This window comes from Ambystoma mexicanum, chromosome 12, assembly GCF_040938575.1.
Source record: "Ambystoma mexicanum isolate Mex_15411 chromosome 12, UKY_AmexF1_1, whole genome shotgun sequence".
Lineage (NCBI taxonomy): Eukaryota > Metazoa > Chordata > Amphibia > Caudata > Ambystomatidae > Ambystoma > Ambystoma mexicanum.
In genome coordinates this window covers 766,450,848-766,470,945 of record NC_090936.1, presented here as the reverse complement: position 1 = coordinate 766,470,945, position 20,098 = coordinate 766,450,848, and positions in this window count along the sequence as shown.

The following is a 20,098-nucleotide window of genomic DNA, read 5'->3' as shown; positions in this document are numbered from 1 at the left end:
CTCTGAAAGAAATAATGGAAATCAGAAGACCAGACCCAAAGGGTGGAGAGGAAAGCAGGAGAGAAGAATTTAAAGGGATTAAACCGTCACCCCATATTTGTTTTTAGTGTAAAGAAACTGGTCATCTGGCTCAAAATTCTAAGAATCTAAAAGAAGAACCAGAGGAAATAGGGGGCCTCAGAGTGGACGAGTGGGACAAAACAGATGCTGATCTAGAACCTTTCAGGATATGTCTATGCCAGTCTTCAACTGACTTCACATATGAAAAAGCCCTAATAAATGGAAGACCAGTAAAGGCGCTAATTGATTCAGGCAGCAAACAGACCTCTATAAGGGCTGATTTGGTGACAACAGCAGACCTAGAAAATGCAAGTCTATTTAGAGTCACATGTGTATCTGCAGATAATGAAATCTACCCCAAGATACCTGTCTACATTAACATCAGTGGAGAATCACGGCTGGTGTCATCCACCATTATTCCTGGACTCCCCGAGGATGTTATCATGCCCCGTTGTTCCACTGTAAACCTACCAATCCCTCCTGACTCCCACTTCCTCATTCCTCTCTCCTCCCTCCTCCCTTCCCGTTCCTAGCTCTGATAGGCCTTCCAGGCCCTGTGAAGCTGTACTACTGTATAGCTCCACTCCCATCTCACCTCTTTGTTTGTTGGCTGAGCAGGTGAGTGCTTGATATTGTAGACTCTCCTGGGCCTTTGGAAATTCAAACATGCGCCCTTTTTTGAGCCCCCTGCCCCGTTGTGCCACTGTAAACTTACCAATTCCTCCCAACTCCCACTTCCTCATTCCTCCCTCCTCCCGCCTCCAATCCAACCTCCTGCTCTGATTGGCCTTCCAAGCCCTGTGAAACTGAACTACTGTATGGCTCCACTCCCGGCTTGCCTCTTTGTTTGTCGGCTGAGCAAGTGAGTGCTTGATATTGTAGACCCTCCTGGGCCTTTGGGAATTCAAACGTGCAACCCCTTTTTTGAGCCCCCTGCCCCATTGTGCCACTGTAAACCTCCTAATCCCTCCCGACTCCTACTTCCTCACTCCTCCTTCCTCCCACCTCCCATCCCAGCCCTTCCCCCGATTGGTCAGATCTCTGGTCATAACTGAACTTCCCAGGGCAGCCCCCTGCCCGGCAGCCCCTGTGGCTAAGGGCCCCTAGGGAAAGGGCAGCTCCAACAGAGGCAGCTCCATCTTGTGTCTGCAGGTGTCAGCAGGGGAAGCCAGTGCAGCCGTCAACCAGCAGCAGCAACTTGTAAGATAGGAGTGGCCCGTGGGAGGAATAGAGCCATCACTCTACCCTGATAACTCTGCCAAATAGCAACCTTACCTACACTAGAATAATACTGTGACTATTAGCTTGTGCCATTCTGAGATAACACTATGGTTATTGGCCATATTGTACTGCATTTTGAAGGCCTTTCTCCCACTATTCAGGACTCTCAGACCAAGGTGTTTTTTCTCCGGTATTTAGTATTTTAAATCGCATTGTGAGTACTTTAAATCGCATTGTGAAACCTAGGATTTTTTCCCACCATACAGGACTCTCAGACCTAGGTGGTTTTTCTCCAGTATTTAAATTGCATTGTGAATGCATTTAAATTACATTGTGAAAGTATTTTAAATCGCATTGTGAAAGTATTTTAAATCGCAATGCAAAAGCATTTTAAAATGCATTGTGAAACCTAGGCCTTTCTCCCAATATGGAGGACTCTCAGACATAGGAGGTTTTTTCTCAGGTATTTAATTGCATTGTGAAAGTAGTGCTGTTTTTGATTTTGCCTTCTTATGTTTAACGTTCATCTTGCAAACTGTTTTACTATTGTCCGAGCTCCTGTCGTTCTTGTTAAATTGTCTATTACTGTCTTGTCTCTCCTTGTCTCGTCTGCTTGCTCCTCTCCATCCCCCCTTCCACTTCTCTTCTCTCCTCTCCTCACCTACTCTATGGTACTCTCTGTCTCTCCTATCTTTTCTAACTGGTTCTCTATGGACTATCCTGCTCTCCTCACTAAATCTGGTAGGAAGAAGTTTAAAAAGGACATCATGGTCTCCAACCGAGGCTTCCCTATCGCTGACACCTATACCAGTGCTTCCTCCAGGCAAACCATCACCAACATCATATGTTTTGTTCCCTCGCCAGTCCTATGGTCTCTTCATATGGTCTCTGTGCTTTTTCCTTTCTCTTCTTCTCCCATTAATGGTGGCACCCGGTCGGAGGCCCTCCTAAACTCCTTCCACTCCTCTAAGATCTTCATCAATGTTTACCTGAATGGTACTGTCACACTCACAAGGGTCTCTGCGGGAGTGATTAAGCCTTCCATACCCCTTCCCGGATTAGTAGAGTGGTACTACAGGTACCTGTTGAGAGAGGTGGGATGCTTAGTCTACCTGATTTAGACCCAGATCCCTCTTTCTCCCTCCTTCCCGTGCGTTTACAGTGATGGTGAAGTGTAGGAGTATGGCTCACCTTTAGGATAGATTAGGCGAACTCTCCATCCTGAAATAGGCAGGGGCACTTTGTCTCTGGGACCCTCGGATCGGTACTTCGTTAGATCCTGGGTAAGTCTCTGTTCTGCCACTTACTGTGTTCATTAGCCCAGTGATGAGTTCGGATTTCAGTTGCTTCACTGGTACGATTTGCAGGTAAGTTCTGACTTTCCAGTTGCTTCACTGAATTGGGTTAATTTGCAGGTAAATTCTAGTTCCAGTTGCTTCACTGGATCGGGTATATTTGCAGGTAAATTCTAGTTCTAGTTCCAGTCTGCAGGTAAGTTCTGGTTATTCTGCGCTTCCGCTGTGAATTTTTACTATGCATTGAGTCCTGCGCACGGTAGAAAATTGTGGTTACTAATTCTAATCCTGTTCTTTCTTCACAGGTTGTTTTCAGAAGAGTCCGCTGAATAAGACATGCGCAAGAACTCTGAACGCTGCCTTGAGGTCTCCAAGAAGATTCAGGTAAGTGATGCTGCTGATTGCATGCGTGCTTGCAAGAAGAGGTTGGATTGCAGCGCGAGCGCTTACAGGTACTGACTTTCTTGTGTTTTCTTTCTCTTTCAGATGCTGAGTTCCAGGATGTGCACGGATGAAGCTGAGGAAGGCACAGGTCGAGGATCATGGTGAGTGTGTTGCTCGAAGCCACAGTTCCAACATTTAGCACGGGTCTGCCTTTGGGCATGGCTTATATATCCAACCACACCCAGAGGCTAGAATGTTCTCCTGTATTCACAAGATTCACAGGAAGGCTGCAAGGGGCCATCTTGAGTGTATAGGAAGTGTGAATGAGCCAATCAGATTCCCCAAGGGGGCCGGGGCCAACTGTGAAATGTACCTGATTGTGAGAGTGTGGAAAAGGAGTGTTGAATGCCTGCAAGGCGTGTTTAGTCTGCCAGGCTCTAACCCATCTTGCATCTGCCTGCTCTCCAGCATATATGACAGTCTTCCCCCTCAAGGCCCCTCCTTATGGTATACTTCCCACCCCTGGTTTGGTGGGGTTGTCTCTGTGGAATTTGTGAAGTAATCGAGGGGTGTGAATGTTTTCACTGGGTTCCCTTGACCTATCCTGCGGTCCATACCCTTTCCAATCTTTCAAGTAGTACAGGGTCTTCTTGATGACTTTAGAGTCCAGAATATGTTTTACCTCGTATTTGGGTTCTTCTCCTTCGACCACAATTGGTGCCTGAGGAACTTGCACTTGAGTACCTGGGTGTACAGGTTTTAATAACGAGACGTGAAATACTGGGTGAATTTGTATGTTAGATGGTAAGGTTAGTTTCATGGCTCCTGGATTGATTCCTTTTTCAATGGTAAACGGGCCGATGTATTTTGGCTGAAATTTCCTGGGCCCTTTCATGCCCATATATTTAGTTGCCAACCACATAGAATCCCCTGCTTGGTTAGCTGGAGCTTTCTTCTGATGTTGGTCTGCATATCTCCTTCTGTGTAGCCTTAGCTGTCAGTAAATGTCTGGTTGCTTCTTGTGCTGCTTGAGTTATTCGCTCATGTAACTTTTTTACCGCAAGCATTTCAATTGATTCCGGTGGGTCGTACACTGAGGTTCATGGATTTCGGCCATACAAGGTATAAAAGGGAGTCTACTGTGTCGAAGCATGGATTGAGTTGTTTTAGGCATATTCAGTCATCCATAGGATTTCTGTCCAAGTTTGATTGGTCTGATGTAAGAGGCAAGAAGATACTGTTCGAAGGTCTGGTTAGTGCGTTCTGTCTAGCCATCAGTTTGGGGATGGTGACTAGTTGACAATCGGATCTCGGTCCCTGCCAGAGCGCAGCATTTCTTCCAGAAAGAAGACACAAATTGACTTCCTCTGTCCGAAATAATCACTGAGGGGAATCCATGTGCTCTTACTATGTGCTCAAGGAAAACTTGTGCTAATGTTGATGTTGAAGGGATTCCTTTTAATGCTAGAAAATGGGCCATTTTGGAAAAGAGGTCAACGACTACTAGTATGGTGTTATATCCAGAACTCAAAAGTAGATCCGTGATGAAGTCCATTGAGATGGTATGCCAATGTGCAGGTGGTATTGCCATGGGTTGTAATAGACCAGTTGGTTTCTGTCTGGATGTTTTGTATTGAGCACAGACTTCACAAGAGTTTACGAATGTAGCCACATCTTCCTGCCATGTCGGCCACCAGTAATGATTCTTGACCTTCTCAAGGGTTTTTGTAATCCCCGGATGGGCTTCCAGAGGAGAGTTATGGTAACTGGTTATAATTTCCTCTTGAAGAGTACAAGTTGGGAGGAATAGGCGACCTTGGTAGTAAGGTAGACCATTGTGTATAGTGAACTGTTTTCCATTTTTGTCCCAGGCCTTCTTTTCGTCTTCTGAGAAGTTATTTTTAACTGTTTGTTGGAGGATTTCTAAAGATGTGGAAGGTCCCTGATTGCGAGAGTGTGGAAAAGGAGTGTTGGATGCCTGCAAGGCGTGTTTAGTCTACCAGGCTCTAACCCATCTTGCCCTTACCTGCTCTCCGGCATATATGACAGGTACCATTTTGGTCCAAGGCCCTCACGCCAACCTTCTCCTCTTTCAAAGATGCTTCAAGCGTTTCATCAATTTCCTTTCCTCTCCTTCTGTCCCATCTCTTCCCTCCAGAACTTCCTTGCCTCTCCCTGCTTTCTCCTCCTCGGCTAACTTGCACTCTCCTCCTTCCTCTTCCACACCCTCCAGGCTTCTTATACACCTATGCAAGGTTAACCTCTGATTTGTACCCTCCCCGGAAGTCTTTCAGGGATGGCAACCTTCTTCATATTGCCACTCTCAGCTCTCAATAAGCTGTCAAGCACTCCTCTGACATCTGCTGTCTCCTGGAGGAACTTGATCTCAATGCCCCAGGTCTCACAGAGACATGGTTCATGACCAGCTCTATCACAATCTTTGACACTCTCCTCCCTGATGGCTACAAGACCATCTCCACGCCCAGATCCAACTATTCTAGAGGGGGTTTAGACCTGATCTTCCCAGAGTGGATTCCTGCCTCTGTCATTCCTACGCAGGCCTACTCCTCTTTTGAATGCCTAGTCTGCAGGCTCTCTCTCGCTCCTGGACATTCCTTTACTGTGGCTACCATATATCGGCCACTTGGTCAGATCTCCTCTTTCCTCTCTGAGTGGGCGGAACTCTCCTCTTGTCTCCTGGTCTCGATCATTGAACTCCTCCTTCTTGGAGACTTTAACATCCATCTGGATGCTTCCTGTCCTTCCTCTGGACTCTTTCGTGACCTCTGCGACTCTCTCTCACTCTCTATTCTCCCCTCTGGCCTGACCTACTCGGCAGGTCATACTCTGGATGTTCTGATCTCTACAGACTGTCCCCTTTCTATCCCTCTCACCACTACTCTCTCCTGGAGTGATCACTTTCTCCTTTCCACCCAGCTCACCCTCTCTACCCCTCAGGAGAAGCCAACTCCAGCCCTGCCACCTACCTTCTTGGTTATCTGACCCATGAAGCGGGTGCCAGTTGAGGCTTTTGCCACCACTTTCTCACCCCCAACCCCCTTTGGCTGACTCACACTCTGACACAGCCCATTCCATGCTCCACTCTGCTATATCTGATACTCTCGATGTTCTAGCGGCTTTCATGAAAATCCGCTTGAAGCCCAAAGCCAAGTGCAACTCCTGGTACAACTCAGACCTCGTCACCCTTAAATGCAAGTGCAGGGTGGCTGAAAGGAAATGGCGTGCTTGTGGTACATCCTCTAACAAACTGGCCTGCTGCCTGCTCTAAAGGCAATACCGCCTCTATGTCCGCACCAAGAATAGAGCCCTCATCCAAGCCTGCATCTCTGCGGCATCTAACAACTCAGACAAACTCTTTAAAATCTGCAAGGAGATGGCCAATCCTGCTGCAGTCTCTACCTCTCCTGTCCCCTCCCAGGCCCTTTGCACATCCTTGGCTTCTCATTTCAACTCTAAAACTCATGACATCCTGTCCTCTCTCTCTTCCTCTCCCCCTCCTCCCTCTACTCCCTGCTCTTTTTCTGGCCCTTCTTCAGCCACCTCTTCTCCCTCCTTCTCTGCCTTTCCCCTGTTCTCCCGAGATGAGGTTTCTAGACAAGTCCGATCTATGAAAGTCTTGTCAAAACAGGTTCACCCCTGTCACTCTCTGGCCGGCCTCTGTTGGCCCTCTTCTTGTTCCCACCTGTGAGGCTAAAAACCTCGGGTCATCTTCGACTCCACACTCTCCTTCTCTCCGCACATCTCTGGTGCCTCTAAGAAGTCACACTACCAGCTGCACCTCCTCAGAGGTAATCTTCCTTTCCTCTCCTTCCCCCAGAAGCTCACTCTCTCCAGAGCTCTGGTTTGCTCTAGGCTGGACTACTGCAACAGCCTCTTTCTAAATCTGCCTGCCTCTACTCTCCACCATCTGCAACGCATCCAAAACATGACTGCAATACTTGTCCGTGGCCTCAAGCCCAGAGACCGTATTTCTCCAGGACTTAAATCCCTGCACTGGCTCCCATTGGTGGCTAGGATTAAGTTCAAAACCCTCTGCATTGCTCACAAGGCCTTCTGGGGTCTGGTGCCTCAATAACTTCAACTCTCTCTTCCTAAATATCTTCCTTCTCAAGCTCTTCGCTCACCTGCCTCCAACTCCCTCAGGGTCAGTCACTTCTCCAAGCTACGAGTTGGTGGTAGATCTCTTTCTTCGGCTGGGGCCTCCCTCTTGATCAGCCTCCCTGCCTCTCTGAAACTTGAGGAAAACCATCTCCAGTTCCGGAAGCACCTCAAGACCGTCCTCTTTGCTTCTGCATTCTCTCCTCCTTTCCCCTGCTGATCTCCTGGCCGAAACTGAGACTGCACTGGTTGCCTGGCTACCCTGTGATCTCGGGCCAAGTTCCTCCTCTGGCACTTGCACACCTGTGCTGCCCCCCTGGCAACCCTTGCACTTGGGGTCTGTTTCTGTAGCCCTACAGCCCTATACCAGCACTTGACATCTGATGTTTGCTCTTACCCTTGCCACCAGCTGGGCACTTTTATGTATTGTTTTATTTTTTGTTTTATTTGTGTTTTATTTATTTTTGTCTTATTTATTTTACTGTTTTTCCTATGTACTGCACTGCCCCTTCCCCCCGCAGTTACCCCCTTTCTCTTGCCCAATCTCAATGTCACCTGGCATAGTAAGATCATTGTCTCTGTCTTCCCTCTGTACTCCTCCCTTGCCTAGTTGCGCATTGAAACTCTTGTGTATAGGCGCTTTATGAATATCATATAATATCATATCATATCGTGGGAAGAGACTTTCCTGCATTTTCTACTCTCTTACAAGATCTCCCAAATTGCCCTAGAGAGTTTGTACCCCTGGATTGTTGGCAACCTGACTGTTGCTCCCAAACCTCTCAGGTGTGGGAGTGGATGGAACCTGAAGTTCAGGATCCTATTATTGCCCAAGAGATACCTTTCAAACCTCAGAAACACCTAATAACAAAATCACCACCTCAATCCCAGTTTGTAGGATACCTTCGGGAGACAAACACAAACTTGTGTCCTGTCTCTCTTCTACCCCACTATTCTAAAATACTAGAGCGTGTACTTTTTAACTGACTCACTGAGCTCCTTGACACAAAACCTCTGGGATCCCTCTGCTGAGTAAGCTCTCCTCAATGTCAGCAACTACATTTCATCTTCTTATCATGTTAACTGTTCATCAATTCTTATTCTTCTTCACCTCTCCGCTGCCTTCAAAACTATCAGCAATTCTGGCCTTCTCTCAACACTAACTCTCCTAGGTATCAGGTACAAGGTCCTTGCTTTGTTTGCTTCATACATCACCCTGAGGCATTTCCAGGTGTCCTGGAACAGCCTTACCTCGCCGACTTACTGTTGGTGTTCCCCAAGGGTCGGTCCTGGGTCGACTTCTCTTGACTCTCTACATCAGTGATTTTGGCACATTGATCGCCTCCTACTGGTTCTCCTATCAATTCTTCACCAAAATTCACTCACATCTCTGTCTTTTCCCTCCTTATCTTATGAGCTACAGTAAAACATGTATAACTGCATCTTCACAAACTCATCGATCGAACCGCATACTCCCAACTAAATGCCTTCGTAGAATTCAACAATCTCCTAGACCCTGCACAATCAGGCTTCAGACCTCGACACGGAACCAAAACCACTCTGACTGCAATCTGGGACGACCTTAAAATCACTGCAGACTCTGCGGGATGAGCTGCACTAATCCTTCTAGACCACTCTGCCACCTTTGAGGCAATTAACCACTCAATCCTCCTCGAACCACTCTGCCACCTTTGAGGCAATTAACCACTCAATCCTCCTCGACCCTAGGAATCTGCGGAAACGCACTCAAGTGGATAGAATCCTTCCTCAACAATAGAAAACACATATCCCTTATCTCCACCTTGCACCTCCACCTTTGCCTCTGCCGCCCGACTAGCCCGACTAGTCAATACCGGAGTTCCACAAGGAGAATGCCTATCAGCCATCCTGTTCAACTGCTATATGTCCACCCTCCCAGGAATAATCCACCTGCACAATATCCTGTGCTTTAACTATGCCGATGAAACCCAATTTATCGTAAAACTCCTCAACTGAAACCCCAACTGTCAGCCCGACCTTGCAGCCTGCCTCCTTTGCATTGATCGCTGGATGGCCACAAACCACCTCTTCTTAGACTCACTAAAACTGAATTCATGGTGTGTGGCAACACCGAGCTTCTTCCCCACCCTCCACTTCGACCAAAGTAAAAAACCTTGGATGCACCCTCTACTCTGACCTAACCCTCTCTCGTCAAATCAACATCATCTCCAAATCCTGCCATTAGTAGGTCAAAATTCTCAGACGCATTTTTCCGTACCTCTCCTTTCCCAACAGACTCCCTGCTGTCCAATCTATTGTAATGTCGAGACTGGACTATGCCAACTCCCTCTACCTCAGAGTCCAAGCATATCACCTGACTAAACTACAAAGAGCACAACACGCAGCAGCCAAATTGCTTCTAGCACTTGGCCCAAGAGACCACACCTCTCCAGCTCTCATAACTCTCCACTGGCTCCCAGTTGGACGAAGGGTGACATTCAAAACCTTATACATCGCACACCGAGCAGTGAATAAAACTGGCCCTCTATACCTACAGGACAAGCTAAAACCCTACCGCCCACCGCACACTGTAAGATCAAGCTCCACCCTCCTTTTGAGGATACCAAACACCAACTCAGTCAGGTTAGGAGGATCATCATTCTCAGCCCTGGCCCCCTCACTATGGAATTCGCCTCCACCCCACATTCGGCACACCGAAGACTACCTGTTATTCCACAAATTACTGAAAACATGGCTCTTCCCTTAAAAGAATTGACACCTAGAGCACAAGGAATGAATAGCCACAACAAACAGAACTCCAAGGTTGTTTGAACAAAGAAAATAAAAGAGCAAAGGGAGCCGAGGGAACGGATAGAAAGACTAAAATGGATAGTGTAACTAAAACAGATAGACTGAGTGAAACGGATAGAGTAAGTGAAATGGGTGGAATAGATGGAACAGATACAGTAGATGGAACAGATCGAGTAGATGAAACGGATTGAGTAGATGGAACGGATGAAATAGATGGAACAGATAAAGTGGATGGAACAGATGAAGGCGATGGAATGGATGAAGTGCATGGAACGGATGAAGTGGAGGTAACGGATGAAGTGGATGGGTGGAGGGAATGGATGAAGTGGACCAAGCAACTGTGAAATTCAATCAGATCGAATTTATCATATGCAGTGATCTGAATCTCCATCTATACGCCTGCAATGGATGCAGGCATGACATACCTAATTTGCCAGCAAGAGCCCAAAGATGGACTAAAGAAATAGACAACAGAAAAATGTTTCTCACTGTTAGTCCAACAAAAGACACTGGATTTCCGATGCCAACCTGGTCGTGAGATAATTCCTTTGCGACTATAGACTACATCTATATATTGCAAGGAATTAAGGAGAAATTGCAAAAAACTGAAAACATTTACTCAATTAACAGCAATCATTGCATGCTGTCAGTATCCAGGTCATCTCGCTCCTTAATAAAAATTAAATTCAGACTTCCACCGTTAGAAATCAATGGAAGACTAAATGGACTGCGATTGACCCAAATACAAGTGGGAAACCTATCAGGTACGTTTGAAAAGAGGCGCTGAGAAACTGAATTATGACTGACTTCTGCATCCATTTCAGCAACTTTCACAATATGATGCTAAAGCCAGAAGGCATCATCTACATTGTTTCAATCCCCAAATCAAGGAGAAATAAACAAAGTTAGGCAAGAGATTGGGAGCATTATCAAAGGGAAAAGAAGAAGATAAATACAAGCTCATGAAACTAGAAAAACAATACTATACAAACTGGATGAAAACAAACAGACTTTTTTCAAAGCAACATGATGCAGAATACATGCTGGAAGCATTAAAGAACAGAAATTCCAGAGGTTTATGGAACCTTCTTAACCAACAATCAAACCAACAAGTTGAAATGATTCCAGATGTCCAAGAAGTATTATGGATCAACCACTTCACGGAATTATATAAAGAAAGAAACATACCTAGTGATGACCCACGATGTAAACAACCAACGAAATGGTCATTAACATGGGAACAAGGTGAGATTTTGACCCTTATCACCAATTTGAACACGTCCTGTGCCCCTGGCCCGGATGGGCTGTCCAACACTATGATAAAACACCATCCCCAGCACTGAGCAGACCTGTGTACCCAAATATTCATATCAATAGCAGAGACAAACATTATACCAAAGACATTGCAACTAGCAATCCTTATACCGAGCTATAAGCAGGGTGATAAAAAGAATCCAGGCAATTATCGCCCGATCGCACTGCTAGATCCATTAGGAAAAATGTTTGCATCATTTCTGCTTACCAAACTCTTAACTTGTGCGACTGATAATAACAGACAAGCGATAAGACAAACAGGGTTCATCAAAAAAGCTGGTACAAACATTAATCTCATCATATTGAACTTATTAAAGCAAGAATCTATAAGAACAAAAAGCCAGACATATGCAGAATTTATCGACCTGCAGTTAGCATTTGATATTGTCACCAGGCAGGCGCTGTGGGATAAGTTGAACCACTGGGGTTTCCCCCAGGACATTGTTGAACCCATTAAACAACTCTATAGAAACACCAGCATACAAATTCATATGACAACGGACAGAGTAGTGACAGCCCCAATAAAACCTGGAATGGTCTGAAACAGGGTTGCCCTCTCGTGGCTACCCTGTTGAACTTATTCACGTCAGACTTCGAGGAATGTACGAAAGTGTCTACTACAAATCCACCAAAACTCAATGTGGTCTAGCTCCCTTGTATGATGTATTCTGATGACATCATTATATTCGACAAAACACAGAGAGGCCTCAACTTAAGCCACAACCATTTGGAAGCTTACATGAACCGGAATGAACTGATTAGTAATATACAAAAAACAAAAATCATGTCCCTTAACCATTCGTCATCCAAAAAATCCAAAATACCATCATGGTTTCTACAAGAAACAAAACTTTTGCAAGTATCCACAGTAAAATAATTGGGTATCTGGATTAACCAGTCAAGAACAGAAAAAGAATGGGTGGTTCACCTCAAATCAAAGGCGCATTCTCTAGCCAGACAAGGGGTGTTTATCCATCGTAAATACGGCAAATTTTCTCTAAAACCCCTAACACCTTCTATAGGCAGAAAGTGGCTGCAATATTGTCATATGGAAATGAGACTATGACTAAACTCGATCCCTCAATCTGGCAACAGCTAGAAGCTATCTACTGGAGAAAAGTACTGTCATTGCCTCTGTCGTATCCCATGCCTCGCATTCAATATGAAATTGCTACGCAGTCTCTACACTCGATAATGAGCTGGAAACAACTTTGACCTATACAAGAAAATAGTGAGTGAGGATCGTAAACCGGCAATTGATATTTTGCGCAACAAAGACAACCCCTGCAATGATACAGCCTTGAAGGAATGGAAAAGTGCAATAGAAGAAAAACTTCGAGTGGCAGAGATATCAATCGAAATGCTGACACAGCACCCTGAACACGTGAAAAAACGTATTCTCCATAATGACTGGATAACCACGTTGCACCTTAAAGCACAGTATCAAATGGATTTACATTGTGAATGCGATATAAGAGCGATAAATCAACAACTCAAATATGTCATACTTTTCCCAGATCAACAGATTTGAGATGCCTTTTTGAGGCTCTATCTGAACTTGCTACCAACGCGAGAACTATTAATGAAAATAAAACAACTTTCGATGACTCTAGCCTTCTGTCGATTTTGTAAACAACCTGAAAATATAGAATCAATTTTTCATATTATAATGGAATGTAGCGCATTGAATAAGAAGCAAACCCTTTTCAGGGAATTATATTTGCCAATTAATACACAAATGGAGCCAAAAGAGCAATGGGCACAGATTCTGCTGGGTAATAACAACAAACTGTTTTTTACGATTATTCAATGTTGGAACAGTCTAATAGAAAATGTTGCATAAGTACTAATATGAAAATCAAATTAAATGTATTTTGTGAATAACATGTTGTATGCAAATGAACATTTTTGAAATAAACTATGATCATTTTAAATGTAAAAAAAATAGTTGTTACATAGGCAGCTGTGCAAAGACGTCAGTATGTTTTTGGTGTTTCCTGAGAACTGTGTTGCTATTGCAGTAGAAATGGAAGCAGAAATTGCAGCCATATTATTAGTTTTATTTAGTTTTGGCTAAAGGGCCACCTATATGCCAAAAATATTGAGTTAGAGTACAGCTAGGGAGAAGGGGCAAATGAGGAGGTACACACAGATTGTAGCTGTTGTTTGGTTATTTACCAACCCATTGACTGCCCATGACCATACTAATCCATGTGGCCATTCCCACCTATTTCCTGCTTGCATGCCCTCAAAACTCATCGTCCTGGCATTTTCTGAGCTAACTTTGTTAAACCTTTATTTCAAACTTTGTGCTTGAGGTGCCTGCCAGTGTTTTTTTTTTCAAAGCAGTCGTCTGAGAGTTAATGACTTCATTGAAGCTATACACATGCTACTGCTGTGATAAAAATGTCTTAACCAGGTCTGTCTTCAGCCACTCGATGTATAAGCACTATGTGTATCCTTCACTGAAGTCCTCTTAATAGAAAGCATTTGGAAAACAGAACAGTTTTGGCTTTTGTATAAGTATTAGGCATTTGTCCGGCACTGCTTTTATATACCCAGGTAATCACATCATTTTGCAGCTGCTGCCATCGATAGCCAGTCAAATACCTCTACGACAGTACCTCACAAATGCCTTGTACATACCATACAAATGCCAACATTGTTGGCATTGCCAATTCTTGTTTTGTTATGTGTTGTGAATTTAAACACTGCAGACAGAAAGATTGCATGGGAAATGTCATTTTCATACATTGTACTTGCATACTTAGGAATGTGTCCTAATTAATATATGTACCTCTGTCCAGGCATTAGGTCACTCAAGTACTACAAATAACCTTAAATTGCATCTTCTACACCTTTGTTCACTTTGCTATAGTATTCACATGGAAGAAAAATGCATGTGTGCCTTTAAAAATAAAATGGTGTTCACACCCTTCTTTCAAATCCTAAAAAGCTATTGTAGAGAACAAGGTTAAACTACTAATTGTATTTCATGTTCAGGCCCGTTTCTCCCAGCCTCAGGGTCAAAATCAATATATCTGTCTGCTTTTTGCACTTGACACAAGCCGCACAAGATTAGTGACTCAGCGTCCCCTACCGTTCGTCCACTAATACTATGGTTCAAAATAAGGGGCCGATTCATGGAACAAAAGTGCGCCGAAAATCGTTGCACAAGCAGGCGCAAGCGCAAAGAAACAGGCGTACGCGCACGCGTGCGATTCATGGAAGTCCCTGCGCGTGTTCACCTCGGGATGTGCGCCAAACCCGTGCATGGCGCACAAGTCACTGCAACATCCCGAAAGGCGTGCGCGACGTGCACAGTGAAAGCGCACAACCACGGCGCATACACCAGAAAGTGGCCGGGACACGGGGCGTAACGCGCGGAATGGGGAACAACGCGCGAAAATAAGGGCGTAACTGGGGATGTACTGCAGGGAAGCAGACGGAACGCCCACACGCACTCGAACCACACGTATTCATGGAATCGAATAGGGCAAAGCCACGCACAGCCAAAGACACGCACAAGCTGAAACACGTCCGCCACACGAAGGCAGGCGGTAGAGTCCCAGCGCATCACAAAAGTGGCAACATACAGCAATTGGGCCTGTGCGAGCGGGGCACGTGTATTGCCGGGGTGCGCGGGAAGCAACACACGCGATCGAGCGGGGTACGTGTATTTCGGGGGCGCGCGGGAAGTGACACACGCGATTGAGCGGGGTACGTGTATTTCGGGGGTGCGCGGGAAGTTAAATACGCGATTGAGCGGGGTATGTGTATTTCAGAGGTGCGCGGGAAGTTACACACGCGATTGAGTGGGGTACCTGTATATCGGGGGTGCGCGGGAAGTTAAATACGCGATTGAGCGGGGTACGTGTATTTCAGAGGTGCGCGGGAAGTTACACACGCAATTGAGCGAGGTACGTGTATTTCGGGGGTGCGCGGGAAGTTACACACGCGATTGAGCGGGGTACGTGTATTTCGGGGGTGCGCGGGTAGTTACACAGGCGATTGAGCGGGGTACGTGTATTTCGGGGGTGCGCGGGAAGTTACACACGCGATTGAGCGGGGTACGTGTATTTCTGGGGTGCGCGGGAAGTCACACACGCAATCTCATCAGGGTACGTGTATTTCGGGGTGCGGGGGAAGTATCCCACGCAACATCAGCAGGGTACGTGTATTCCAGGGGAGCCGGGAAGTTCCACACGCAATTCCATCAGGGTACGTGCATTACAGGGGTGCGCGGGAAGTTCCACACGCAATCTCATCAGGGTACGTGTATTACAGGGGTGCGCGGGGAGCAGCACACGTGAATTGCCTGTGTGGGTCCTCCCAGGTGTTCCCTCTACACCCTCCACAGCCCCTGCAGGTGGCTCACACCACAGGGGCCTACCCAGCACATGGCATGCAGGCACCCCATCCACCATGGCCATGCCCACCAGCCAACCCACATGTCAACTTGCACTACTGCCCACCAACGCATGTCCCCCTGCACCCCCAGTCACCAGGGGCAGCCTCCACCAGGCCCCCACCCATGTCTCCCACCACCCTCACCCCCCAGCAGTGCAGGGGCAGCCTCCACCAGGCCCCCACCCATGTCTCTCACCACCCCACCCCCCAGCAGTGCAGGGGCAGCCTCCACCAGGCACCCACCCATGTCTCGTCTCACACCACCCCCACCCCCCAGCAGTGCAGGGGCAGCCTCCACCAGACCCCCACCCATGTCTCACACCACCCCCACCCCCCAGCCACCAGGGGCAGCCTCCACCAGGCCCCCACCCATGTCTCCCACCACCCCCAGCCCCCCAGTCACCACGGGCAGCCTCCACCAGGCCCCCACCCATGTCTCCCACCACCCCCACCCCCCCAGTCACCAGGGGCAGCCTCCACCAGGCCCCCACCCATGTCTCCCACCACCCCCACCCCCCAGCAGTGCAGGGGCACCCACCACCAGGCCCCCACCCATGTCTCCCACCACCCCCACCCCCCAGCAGTGCAGGGCAGCCTCCACCAGGCCCCCACCATTGTCTCACACCACCCCCACCCCCCAGTCACCATGGGGCACCTGCCAGCAGGCCCCCACCCATGTCCAACTCATGTTCCCCACCACCCCCACCCCCCAGCCAGCAGGGGCAGCCTCCACCGGGCCCCCACCCATGTCTCCCACCACCCCCACCCCCCCAGCAGTGCAGGGGCAGCCACCGATGGGCCCCCACCCATGTCTCCCACCACCCCAACCCCCTAGCAGTGCAGGGGCAGCCTCCACCAGGCCCCCACCCATGTCTCACACCACCCCCACCCCCCAGCAGTGCAGGGGCAGCCTCCACCAGGCCCCCACCCATGTCTCCCATCACCCCACCCCCCCAGTCACCTCACCAGGGGCAGCCTCCACCAGGCCCCCACCCATGTCTCTCACCACCCCCACCCCCCCAGTCACCAGGGGCAGCCTCCACCAGGCCCCCACCCATGTCTCCCACCACCCCCACCCCCCCAGTCACCAGGGGCAGCCTCCACCAGGCCCCCACCCATGTCTCACACCACCCCCACCCCCCAGCAGTGCAGGGGCAGCCTCCACCAGGCCCCCACCCATGTCTCCCACCACCCCCACCCCCCAGTCACCAGGGGCACCTGCCAGCAGGCCCCCACCCATGTCCAACTCATGTTCCCCACCACCCCCACACCCCAGCACTGTGGGGCACCTGCCAGCAGGCCCCCACCCATGTCCAACTCATGTTCCCCACCACCCCCACCCCGCAGCCACCAGGGGCAGCCTCCACCAGGCCCCCACCCATGTCTCCCACCACCCCCACCCCCCCAGCAGTGCAGGGGCAGCCACCAAGAGGCCCCCACCCATGTCTCCCACCACCCCCACCCCCCAGCAGTGCAGGGGCAGACTCCACCAGGCCCCCACCCATGTCTCACACCACCCCCACCCCCCAGCAGTGCAGGGGCAGCCTCCACCAGGCCCCCACCCATGTCTCACACCACCCCCACCCCCCCAGTCACCAGGGGCAGCCTCCACCAGGCCCCCACCCATGTCTCCCACCACCCCCACCCCCCCAGTCACCAGGGGCAGCCTCCACCAGGCCCCCACCCATGTCTCCCACCACCCATACCCCCCCAGTCACCAGGGGCAGCCTCCACCAGGCCCCCACCCATGTCTCCCACCACCCCCACCCCCCAGCAGTGCAGGGGCAGCCTCCACCAGGCCCCCACCCATGTCTCAAACCACCCCCACCCCCAGCAGTGCAGGGGCACCAACCACCAGGCCCCCACCCATGTCTCCCACCACCCCCACCCCCCAGCAGTGCAGGGGCAGCCTCCACCAGGCCCCCACCCATGTCTCCCACCACCCCCACCCCCCCAGTCACCAGGGGCAGCCTCCACCAGGCCCCCACCCATGTCTCCCACCACCCCCACCCCCCAGCAGTGCAGGGGCAGCCTCCACCAGGCCCCCACCCATGTCTCACACCACCCCCACCCCCCAGCAGTGCAGGGGCACCCAGCACCAGGCCCCCACCCATGTCTCCCACCACCCCCACCCCCCAGCAGTGCAGGGGCAGCCTCCACCAGGCCCCCACCCATGTCTCACACCACCCCCACGCCCCAGCAGTGCAGGGGCAGCCTCCACCAGGCCCCCACCCATGTCTCACACCACCCCCACCCCCCAGACACCAGGAGCAGCCTCCACCAGGCCCCCACCCATGTCTCCCACCACCCCCACCCCCCCAGTCACCAGGGGCAGCCTCCACCAGGCCCCCACCCATGTCTCCCACCACCCCCACCCCCCCAGTCACCAGGGGCAGCCTCCACCAGGCCTTCACCCATGTCTCACACCACCCCCACCCCCCAGCAGTGCAGGGGCACCCACCACCAGGCCCCCACCCATGACTCCCACCACCCCCACCCCCCAGCAGTGCAGGGGCAGCCTCCACCAGGCCCCCACCCATGTCTCACACCACCCGCACCCCCCAGCAGTGCAGGGGCAGCCTCCACCAGGCCCCCACCCATGTCTCACACCACCCCCACCCTCCAGCCACCAGGGGCAGCCTCCACCAGGCCCCCACCCATGTCTCCCACCACCCCCACCCCCCCAGTCACCAGGGGCAGCCTCCACCAGGCCACCACCCATGTCTCCCACCACCCCCACCCACCCAGTCACCAGGGGCAGCCTCCACCAGGCCCCCACCCATGTCTCCCACCACCCCCACCCCCCCAGTCACCAGGGGCAGCCTCCACCAGGTCCCCACCCATGTCTCACACCACCACCACCCCCCAGCAGTGCAGGGGCAGCCTCTAGCAGGCCCCCACCCATGTCTCCCACCACCCCCACGCCCCAGTCACCAGGAGCACCTGCCAGCAGGCCCCCACCCATGTCCAACTCATGTTCCCCACCACCCCACCCCCCAGCACTGTGGGGCACCTGCCAGCAGGCCCCCACCCATGTCCAACTCATGTTCCCCACCACCCCCACCCCCCAGCCACCAGGGGCAGCCTCCACCAGGCCCCCACCCATGTCTCCCACCACCCCCACACCCCCAGTCACCAGGGGCAGCCTCCACCAGGCCCCCACCCATGTCTCCCACCACCCCCACCCCCCCAGTCACCAGGGGCAGCCTCCACCAGGCCCCCACCCATGTCTCTCACCACCCCCACCCCCCAGCAGTGCAGGGGCAGCCTCCACCAGGCCCCCACCCATGTCTCCCACCACCCCCACCCCCCAGTCACCAGGGGCACCTGCCAGCAGGCCCCCACCTATGTCCAACTCATGTTCCCCACCACCCCCACCCCCCAGCCACCAGGGGCAGCCTCCACCAGGCCCCCACCCATGTCTCCCACCACCCCCACCCCCCCAGCAGTGCAGGGGCAGCCTCCACCAGGCCCCCACCCATGTCTCCCACCACCCTCACCCCCCAGTCACCAGGGGCACCTGCCAGCAGGCCCCCACCCATGACCAACTCATGTTCCCCACCACCCCCACCCCCCAGCACTGTGGGGCACCTGCCAGCAGGCCCCCACCCATGTCCAACTCATGTTCCCCACCACCCCCACCCCCCAGCCACCAGGGGCAGCCTCCACCAGGCCCCCACCCATGTCTCCCACCACCCCCACCCCCCAGCAGTGCAGGGGCAGCCTCCACCAGGCCCCCACCCATGTCTCACACCACCCCCACCCCCCAGCAGTGCAGGGGCAGCCTCCACCAGGCCCCCACCCATGTCTCCCACCACCCCCACCCCCAGCAGTGCAGGGGCAGCCTCCACCAGGCCCCCACCCATGTCTCCCACCACCCACACCCCCCCAGTCACCAGGGGCAGCCTCCACCAGGCCCCCACCCATGTCTCCCACAACCCCCACCCCCCCAGTCACCAGGGGCAGCCTCCACCAGGCCCCCACCCATGTCTCCCACCACCCCCACCCCCCAGCAGTGCAGGGGCAGCCTCCACCAGGCCCCCACCCATGTCTCACACCACCCCCACCCCCCAGCAGTGCAGGGGCACCCACCACCAGGCCCGCACCCATGTCTCCCACCGCCCCCACCCCCCAGCAGTGCAGGGGCAGCCTCCACCAGGCCCCCACCCATGTCTCACACCACCCTCACCCCCCAGCAGTGCAGGGGCAGCCTCCACCAGGCCCCCACCCATGTCTCACACCCCTCCCACCCCCCAGCAGTGCAGGGGCAGCCTCCACCAGGCCCCCACCCATGTCTCACACCACCCCCACCTCCCAGCCACCAGGGGCAGCCTCCACCAGGCCCCCACCCATGTCTCCCACCACCCCCACCCCCCCAGTCACCAGGGGCAGCCTCCACCAGGCCCCCACCCATGTCTCACACCACCCCCACCCCCCAGCAGTGCAGGGGCAGCCTCCACCAGGCCCCCACCCATGTCTCCCACCACCCCCACCCCCCAGTCACC